The following is a 10,285-nucleotide window of genomic DNA, read 5'->3' as shown; positions in this document are numbered from 1 at the left end:
TGTGGAGTCACCGACTGACAAGATCACAGAACCGGCCCTGGCTGCAGTCGTCGTCAGGAAGTTCACGAGGCCTTTTCTGACGATCATTGCATCAAACATGATGGAGGAGCACCAGGCAAAGTAGGTCATAAAAGGAAAAACCGACTTCCCGAATTGTGTTGAAGGTGTAGGACTTCTATGAAAAAGCACGCATAAAATTTGTTTTGTAATTAGTGAAAAAAGCTATATATGTTTTTTTTTTTAATTATTACTGTGTGAATCGAATAAAATGAAATATTTGCGCACATAAGCTGCACCAGTGCTAAATAATTTCACGCTTTAATAGACGCCTGTAAGACAAAATCACCGGTTTCAGTATCGCACCGTGATTCGCGCAGCCTTCCCAGTTCAAATTGATGGGGGGGGCTTTGCGCGCCGCCTCGTAGCCGCAACGCCAACTAGAGCTCCAGTAGCTCTCCCATAGGAGGGGCGCGCGATAGACAGGTCTCCCCCCTATTCAAGTTGGTCCTGGCCACAAGTATACAGTCGTCAGAGTAAAGTAAGACGCTGATCCAGAGGCACATACGGCTTCGCGCACATTGCACTCGTAAAGCACATTCCCACAGCGTCGATTTTTGGTCGGTATCCAAGCGTGCAAAGACACAGAGACACGGCACTAAGGCGTGCCAAGAAAGCTTTGAACCAATACCACCTAGAAGACAAGGCCTGCGCATCACGTTTCGTTAGTAGTAAGGCCCCTGTATACACCTTTCCAAAAAACGCTCCTAGGCCGCCGCCATGTTGCTGATGCTGATGCGGCTGGTGCGACTCTCGCGCCCTCTATCAGCTAGAAAGTTTCTGCCACTCTCTGGGACTGTGAAGACCCGCTCAGCGCGGTTCTCTACCTACGTTTTTGCGGTTTTGCATTCGACGTTTTCTCGCTCCTCTTGAAAGTTTCCACTTAATTTTTTTTATGCATGCTGTCTACCCTTTCTGTGTTATCTTCCATAGTGAGAAATAAGGCTGGTAAGTGCCTGCCATTCAAGCTTTTCTGCTCGACATTCACGGGAAACGAAGGAGCTGAAGTACGTCGAACGACCCTCGACGCGATTTTGCAAACATTGTTCTCCCCCCACCCAGAGATAATCCGCGTAGAATCCTCAGTCATCTCTAAAAATAGCTCTCCGGGTTGGGGTGAAAAACGGGTCAGTCGCGTTGGTTTCTTTGCCTTGGTGCGGTTGTGAAAAAAAAGGAAGCTCTCCCCAAAACGTGCCCCAAAACGAAGTCATCTCGGATTCCGTCCGATCATCAAGATGTGACTGTCGTCGACAGTGACTGTGCTATTTGAGATCTTTCTCAAATAAATTCTTTTCGGATAACGCTGCATTGTGTGGTACGTACGATATATTGTTCGAATGTTAACACTTCCTCAATTGTATGTCCGCGCCCTGTCCATCGGTAAACACGTTATTTGTGAGAGTGAAAAATGCATGCCTTTCGGCCGTCTTCTGTTGCAATTCATTTTTGACAGCAAAGCGCTTTGTCGTTTCACATGCGGTGAATCCCGCGGCGCCGTCAAAACTCTTCGTAAGAAAAAAAACAACAAATAACTAGAACTATACATTCCAGTCGCCTTCGTTCTGTCGCGCGCGTACCGCACAAAAATAGTTTACAGTTTTTTTTTCTTTTTTTGTTGTTTCAAATGTGGCACAATGCATTCTCAATGTCATCGGGAAAATACATGTACCATGAAACCAGTGTTGCCAGGTCTACTGATTTGTCAGTAGATCTACTGATTTAGTTCCGGGTCTACTGATTCACTGAAAAAGAAGAAAATCTACTGACTTTTTTTAGTAAACATATTAAAAATTTATTATTAATCACCCTCAGTTCCCAGGGTCACCCATCAAAGGAAACTCATATTCTCCCACAATTAAAAACGAAGCACTGGCTAGACGGCCCAGAAACCCAACCTGTTTGAGCGATTTAACCGTATGTTCATATCTATTCACACAGAGCAGGTTCGACCAACGTTGGGTTCGACGGTGACATCCGGGCCAGAGCCATATATGGGGAGAGTTTGGCCAGTCTATAATCTCGCCGCCGTAACGTCTCCCTCCCGAGTGAGCCAATCAGCCTGCGGCGCAGAGCGAGAGGCATGAGCGCATGCGCGTGAACTCTCGGCTGCTCCCAGCTGAGCGGGGAGGGCCGCCATTTTCATTCATTCTCCCGGCAGAATGCATGGGCTCGACATCCAAATTTCGGTTGTTAACTTTTATTTGCCAGGCTTTGGCAAGAAAATAATATAATGTTATTCCTCGGTGGCTCGAATTGAGTTTCTCCACGTGCGAACGCAAGCTTTGAGTCAGGCGAAAAAGATATAACCCCGCAGCAGACGACGCGTAGCCTCGACAGTGCTCCGCGCCAACAGCGTTGCGTCAAAAACCTTCCACAGCCCAGTAAGGAAAAATGGCAGCTTGCAGAGGACATAAAAATTGACATGCACGCGCGCACTTGCTGGAACGTCTTGTTTTGGTTTCGTCTCAGTAATACCGACAGGTGGATGTCCCAATGTCACCCTCATCTGTTGATCCCAAAAGTGGCTCAGTCTCGATTTCAATGAATAATCCTCGAAATCGCAACACTAATCAATGCTGATAATATATATATACCGGGTGTTTTTGCGAAGACTTTCAGAAATCCTAAAAATTAGGGCGTTTGAAAAAAGAAGAAACTGTCTTCGGGAACAAACTACCAGCCACGGCGGACGTCAGGGATTGCCAAAAAAATACTAATTAGCCAGCTAATTAATTAAAATTTGTTACTTAACTTTTTAACTAGGGGAAATAGACATATGGTTCCGATTAGAAAGTTGCTGAGCGTTATTGAAAACCACTAAATCAGTCGTTTTCAGAAAGACTTTGAGCGCGTGAGAAGCGTAGTGGTGCACTAAAGCTACCGCTCTTTGAGCAGGTACAAAGCTAGCGGTTGCGATAAGGCGCCCGCGCGATTTTTCCGTCTCTTATCTAGTTCCAGCCTTGTAGTACCTGCTCCACGAGTGGTAACTTTAGTACAATACTACGCTTCTCACGCGCCGAAGGTCTTTTTGAAAATGACTGATTTAGTGGTTTTTGATAACGCTCAGCAACTTCTAATTAGAACCATATGTCTATTTTCACTAATTAAAAAGTTAATTAACAAATTTTAATTAATTAGTTGGCTAGTTACTATATTTTTGGCAATTCCTGACGTCCGCCGTGGCTGGTAGTTTGTTCCCGAAGAAAGATTTTTTTTTCTGACGCGTTAATTTTTAGGATTTTTGAAATTCTTCGCAGAAACACCCGGTATATATATATATATATATATATATATATATATATATATATATATATATATATATATATATATATATATATATATTCACGGTGCCATCTTACTTTGTTTTTCATAAAGAATTACTCGAGAACTGTTCTTGTTTTTTCATATTTTATTTGTGTTTATTACCATGTTATCTTTTGCTCTACAGTATTTCTTCGAAAAATGGTTTAATGGAAATGGCAAAATATGGCAAAACAAATTTCGTAGAATCTACTGATTTTTGTGCAAATCTACCAACGAGGTAGAGGGCCTTAGAGTGATAAACTAGTATACCGTTCATCAGGCAAAAGTGACCCCCGATTGGCCGCCGCCATGTTGTACAATTTTGACCACTAGACACGTGACCAGGCCAAATCTATGACGTAACTAGACCAAATCTCTGGCGTCAACGAAAAGATGGCAGCGCCCAGTGCGTGTCGGAAGCGTTGTGGGCGTTGATCGGAGTGTGTAGATTTCGTGAGCGGAATTCAGTTTTTGAGGGTTTTGTGTGCTCTCCCGCGTAGGAATAACGTGAAGCGCGAGGGAATGAGGCTTTTCTTTTTTACTTAATTCAGAGTAAGCCAGATTCGGTCCCGTGCTTCTCGTACGGGCTCGGATCACTACCTCGGACATCGCTCGGTCGTTCGAGTTTAATTAAAATATCCGCAATCGTTAACCACGGGAGCTCCTCCATAATCGCTGAGTCGAAGGATACGTCGAACCCATCCGGAACGCGGAGTCTAAAGGTATGTAGGACGGAACCAGAACGCGGAGTTCTAACGGTACGGCGGACGTGCCCGGGCAATTTTCTTAGCTCGACCGTCAAGATTCGCATTTGAAGCAGCGAGTGAAGTGTTGAAATCTCCGAACTGCTCGGTGCTGAGCTAACTACGGACCACTTCACTATGTGATCCGTAGTGACGTGAAAAAGACCGACGGCGGTCACTCCGGGCGGACGGCGGCTCCCGGCCGCCTGCCGGGTGCCTTCTGTGAAGGGGCGACAGTCGTGTAAGCAGTACTGTACCAGCTTCTCTTATAGTTATGTTGTTTTCGAGCAGCTTCCCGATCACTAAACCCCGCAAACGCGTGCCGAAATTTCAAAAGGTGTCTGCCAACCTGGAAAGCCTTGAACTCCCAGGGAATTTCGGATAATCTGGGAAAGTCAGGGAATCATTCAAAAAGTGGGCTAAATAAGGGAAGACGACTAGTGAAAGCGGCATGGCGGTTGCTCGTCGGCACGGCCATGCTGAATGACATTGCCGAAATGTCATCCTTCGACTCAAAAACTCAAGGAATTTGATCAAAATAGTCAGGGAAAAACTTGAAAATGTCGGGGAATTTGAAATCAGTAGTTTGTTAGACACAATGTTTGATTCTCTTGGCACTCCACGCGTTTTTACACACGACAGGCACACGCCCGTGTATCACACGGCAGCCAGGCCAAGCGGCTGCCAGCCACTTATGTAAGGTCGATAAGACGCAAGCGTGCAACGCTTTCGGACTGCTGTAAATACACCAGCGGGAGCGTCCGGCCGCAGTCCGACTGCCCACGCTAGGACACCCGACACAGACTCCGCGTCCTGGGTACGTCTGACGTATCTTTAGATTTTGCATCCTAGGTACGTCAGACCTATCTTTAGACACAGCGCCTGATAATAGTAGTGAATAGGGTCACGTTCAGTGCACAAGTCACTTTATTACACTCGGAGAGCGGAATTCCATTCCCGTTGCGCAGGTAGTTTCCGAGCTAGGCATGCACTTGAAGACTATGTTTCACTCTTTCATAAAGCAACCTTTGCGGGACCCCTCCGCCCTTGTGCACCCATTCGCAGGTCGTGTCGCCTTTCCTCACGTAACTCCCGCAGGTTCAGTGAGTTGCCGAGCCACTGCAGCCCTGGCGTCGCTCGGTACATACAAGAGGCGGCTCACGTCGGTCGTCCAGCAGCGTACTGGAGGGACGCAAAGCTAGCAGCCTCCTTGGTGCACGCAAGACGAGGCTGAGCAGAGCTCCAAGCTCTTCTGACGCACATGTGCACTCCAAGGAGACCGGTGTCGCACCCCGATTCCTAGAGATGTGTCGCACTGGCAGTCTTGTCGGTCCCTGGGGGCCGTCGAGGAGTGCCAGAAAGCAAAATTCCATCCTTCTTGCGCAGGTAGTTCCCCAGCTAGTCACTTCCTTGACGACGTCGCACCCTCTCTGGAAGCAAGCTTCGGGATGCTCTTGTGCACCCATTTGCAGGTCGTGTCGCCTTTGCTCACGTAACTCCCGCAGGTCCAGCGAGTTGCCGAGCCGCTGTAGCCCCGGCGTCGCTGGTCGTGCATCCTGGTCCTGGTCGTGCATCAACCACCGCTGCCCATTTCCGCTGAGTGCTTGGGTGTGGTAGCTTGACGTGCTTTCGCAGAAAGCTGTATGCCTTTGCCGAGTAAAAATGGAGCGTGAGGGCAAACTTGCGCACATCCTCTGTACATGCGTTTTTGTTGCGCCTGACTCTTTTTAAGACGAGGTTGCGCATTGTGTTGGTGAATGCATTGACAAGTATGTCAACTGCTGGCTTAGGAAGTCGTTTCCTCAGTTCACGGAGCAGCGTGTTCAGCTTCCTAATCCTGGCCGTCTTCCGATTGATCTTCTTCTTTGCCTGTTTCAACAGTTTCCTCACCTTTTGCAGCTTTTGCCTACTCGTGGCCAGGACCCTGTGCAGTCGTGGTGACACAGCTGCGTACGAGTGGTCACCGAAGGAAGTGTTGCGTCGCTTGAACACAGCTTCAGGGGGAGTCTCTGACGTCGTAGCCTGAGAGGGGGAAGTAACAAGCTCCAGTTTTCAGATACTTCGGGCGACTAGTTGCACAACTTGCAAAGGTGTGTCTCTTGTATCTGAAAGTGGTGGTCAACGAATCACTAGAAAAGTGGCATCTCTGGGATCAAGTTGATAGGTTCGAGTAAAACATTCAGGTTCTTTGCAACACTTTCAACCACCACCATTATAATAATTCCATGGCATGCTGTATGCTTTTTACAATCATTCAATCATAAGTGGGTTACGTGTTTTCAGTATATACTGATATACATAAAACTATGACCTCCAAACGATTTTTCTTGAAATCTGCAAAAACCGAAAGAACTCGAATTGAGCTTGCTTTGAAGAGAAATTGCACTTTCCACGGCAGGGAACCTTGATAAACGTCTGTACTTTCGTTGAACCACAACACCGACCGCACTGAGCTGTCTGCGAGGCTGCTCTTTTTCTTTGGAAATTGTTTTTATGTGCTCCATTTAGCAATGAGTAGTGCATATCATGTTGTGTCTCCTAGAAACGCCACAGATATGCATATGCTTTTACCACATAAGTACCGTGACACTCCGAGTTTTAGTCGATATCAAAAAAAGACACTGATAAGCTCAAAATTCGAGAGAACAAATAAGCACCAAATAATCACCCCCATTTTTAAAAAAATAAAACTACGAGAGCACCTCAGCTTTCTTTCATGATGTGAGAATGCGTGAGCATTACCTTTGGCCGAGTCAATGAGCAAGGTTGACCCAATGAATAGCACACTAGTTTTGCGATCATGAGAGCCTAGGTTCGAAACCGGGCAGGGGATAATTTATTTCTAGGTTTATTTTTTGTTCGATCACGTGATTAATAATTAAGTCACATGACGAAAATGATAACGTGAGCACAGCTGTTTGTTTTTCTCTTATTTTCTTTTTCCTTGGATTGCGTCGCATTGGTCACGGCATTTGGACACAACTTTTGGTTACAGCTTTTGGCTGCACCCTTTGATCACGGCTCTTCTTTTGCTCACTGAGCCAGGTAATACTCACAAATTAAAAAACACCCAAAACATGGAACCCTATTCATAAGCCAGAACTCCCAGCACCCCCTTTTTGTGGGTCAGTGCCAGTTCTGGCCAACGCATAAAAGGTGTGGTCACATATCACACTGCACAGTATAACCTGCCAAGAATGCATGCCCTGGCACACAGTCTTGTGGAATACAGGCAGTCTTGAATGTCACCGCTCGTTGTTCTGCTGACAGGTCTCACCCTCCAGAGAGGCAGCCTGGATCGACGACTGATCAGCCAACCCCAGGAGAGGCCCAAGCTGTTGCTGGTTCTGGAAGCAATGTAAAGCTTGTTACTTCCCCCTCTCAGGCTACGACGTCAGAGACTCCCCCTGAAGCTGTGTTCAAGCGACGCAACACTTCCTTCGGTGACCACTCGTACGCAGCTGTGTCACCACGACTGCACAGGGTCCTGGCCACGAGTAGGCAAAAGCTGCAGAAGGCGAGGAAACTGTTGAAACAGGCAAAGAAGAAGATCAATCGGAAGACGGCCAGGATTAGGAAGCTGAACACGCTGCTCCGTGAACTGAGGAAACGACTTCCTAAGCCAGCAGTTGACATACTTGACAATGCATTCACCAACACAATGCGCAACCTCGTCTTAAAAAGAGTCAGGCGCAACAAAAACGCATGTACAGAGGATGTGCGCAAGTTTGCCCTCACGCTCCATTTTTACTCGGCAAAGGCATACAGCTTTCTGCGAAAGCACGTCAAGCTACCACACCCAAGCACTCAGCGGAAATGGGTAGCGGTGGTTGATGCACGACCAGGACCAGGATGCACGACCAGCGACGCCGGGGCTACAGCGGCTCGGCAACTCGCTGGACCTGCGGGAGTTACGTGAGCAAAGGCGACACGACCTGCAAATGGGTGCACAAGAGCATCCCGAAGCTTGCTTCCAGGGAGGGTGCGACGTCGTCAAGGAAGTGACCAGCTGGGGAACTACCTGCGCAAGAAGGATGGAATTTTGCTTTCTGGCACTCCTCGACGGCCCCCAGAAACCGACAAGACTGCCAGTGCGACCACATCTCTAGGAATCGGGGTGCAACACCGGTCTCCTTGGAGTGCACATGTGCGTCAGAAGAGCTTGGAGCTCTGCTCAGCCTCGTCTTGCGTGCACCAAGGAGGCTGCTAGCTTTGCGTCCCTCCAGTACGCTGCTGGACGACCGACGTGAGCCGCCTCTTGTATGTACCGAGCGACGCCAGGGCTGCAGTGGCTCGGCAACTCACTGAACCTGCGGGAGTTACGTGAGGAAAGGCGACACGACCTGCGAATGGGTGCACAAGGGCGGAGGGGTCCCTCAAGGCTTGCTTTATGAAAGAGTGAAACATAGTCTTCAAGTGCATGCCTAGCTCGGGAACTACCTGCGCAACGGGAATGGAATTCCGCTCTCCGAGTGTAATAAAGTGACTTGCGCACTGAACGTGACCCTATTCACTACTATTATCAGGCGCTGTGTCTAAAGATAGGTCTGACGTACCTAGGATGCAAAATCTAAAGATACGTCGGACGTACCCAGGACGCGGAGTCTGTGTCGGGTGTCCTAGCGTGGGCAGTCGGACTGCGGCCGGACGCTCCCGCTGGTGTATTTACAGCAGTCCGAAAGCGTCTTATCGACCTTACATAAGTGGCTGGCAGCCGCTTGGCCTGGCTGCCGTGTGATACACGGGCGTGTGCCTGTCGTGTGTAAAAACGCGTGGAGTGCCAAGAGAATCAAACATTGTGTCTAACAAACTACTGATTTCAAATTCCCCGACATTTTCAAGTTTTTCCCTGACTATTTTGATCAAATTCCTTGAGTTTTTGAGTCGAAGGATGGCATTTCGGCAATGTCATTCAGCATGGCCGTGCCGACGAGCAACCGCCATGCCGCTTTCACTAGTCGTCTTCCCTTATTTAGCCCACTTTTTGAACGATTCCCTGACTTTCCCAGATGATCCGAAATTCCCTGGGAGTTCAAGGCTTTCCAGGTTGGCAGACACGTTTTGAAATTTCGGCACGCGTTTGCGGGGTTTAGTGATCGGGAAGCTGCTCGAAAACAACATAACTATAAGAGAAGCTGGTACAGTACTGCTTACACGACTGTCGCCCCTTCACAGAAGGCACCCGGCAGGCGGCCGGGAGCCGCCGTCCGCCCGGAGTGACCGCCGTCGGTCTTTTTCACGTCACTACGGATCACATAGTGAAGTGGTCCGTAGTTAGCTCAGCACCGAGCAGTTCGGAGATTTCAACACTTCACTCGCTGCTTCAAATGCGAATCTTGACGGTCGAGCTAAGAAAATTGCCCGGGCACGTCCGCCGTACCGTTAGAACTCCGCGTTCTGGTTCCGTCCTACATACCTTTAGACTCCGCGTTCCGGATGGGTTCGACGTATCCTTCGACTCAGCGATTATGGAGGAGCTCCCGTGGTTAACGATTGCGGATATTTTAATTAAACTCGAACGACCGAGCGATGTCCGAGGTAGTGATCCGAGCCCGTACGAGAAGCACGGGACCGAATCTGGCTTACTCTGAATTAAGTAAAAAAGAAAAGCCTCATTCCCTCGCGCTTCACGTTATTCCTACGCGGGAGAGCACACAAAACCCTCAAAAACTGAATTCCGCTCACGAAATCTACACACTCCGATCAACGCCCACAACGCTTCCCACACGCACTGGGCGCTGCCATCTTATCGTTGACGCCAGAGATTTGGTCTGCTTACGTCATAGATTTTGCCTGGTCACGTGTCTAGTGGTCAAAATTGTACAACATGGCGGCGGTCAATTGGGGGTCACTTTCAGCTGACAGTTTATCACTCTAATGCCCTATACCTCGTTGAAATCTACAGACTTTTTGCAGATCAATCTGCTGACTTTTTTTTTCTCCGTCTGGCAACACTGCATGAAACACAAAATATAGCGGGAAAAGACGAGAATTTAGCCACCAGCAGCGTTTGAAACTGCGCCTATGCAGGCTGCGTCTATTGAAATCACAGTCCCCTCGGTTAGGGTTAGGAGGGACACCGGTGGGAGTCTAGCCTCAAACTCAGTAGGGAGTTTTAGCAGGTCGTTTCCACACGAACGGTTCGCCCTCGAACGCATCCGCGACGCCACTGCGCATGCGCA

The sequence above is a fragment of the Ixodes scapularis genome, unplaced genomic scaffold (genome assembly GCF_016920785.2).
Source record: "Ixodes scapularis isolate PalLabHiFi unplaced genomic scaffold, ASM1692078v2 PGA_scaffold2__306_contigs__length_199485367, whole genome shotgun sequence".
NCBI classification, from domain to species: Eukaryota; Metazoa; Arthropoda; class Arachnida; order Ixodida; family Ixodidae; genus Ixodes; species Ixodes scapularis.
Note: the sequence above shows the minus strand (reverse complement) of the source record.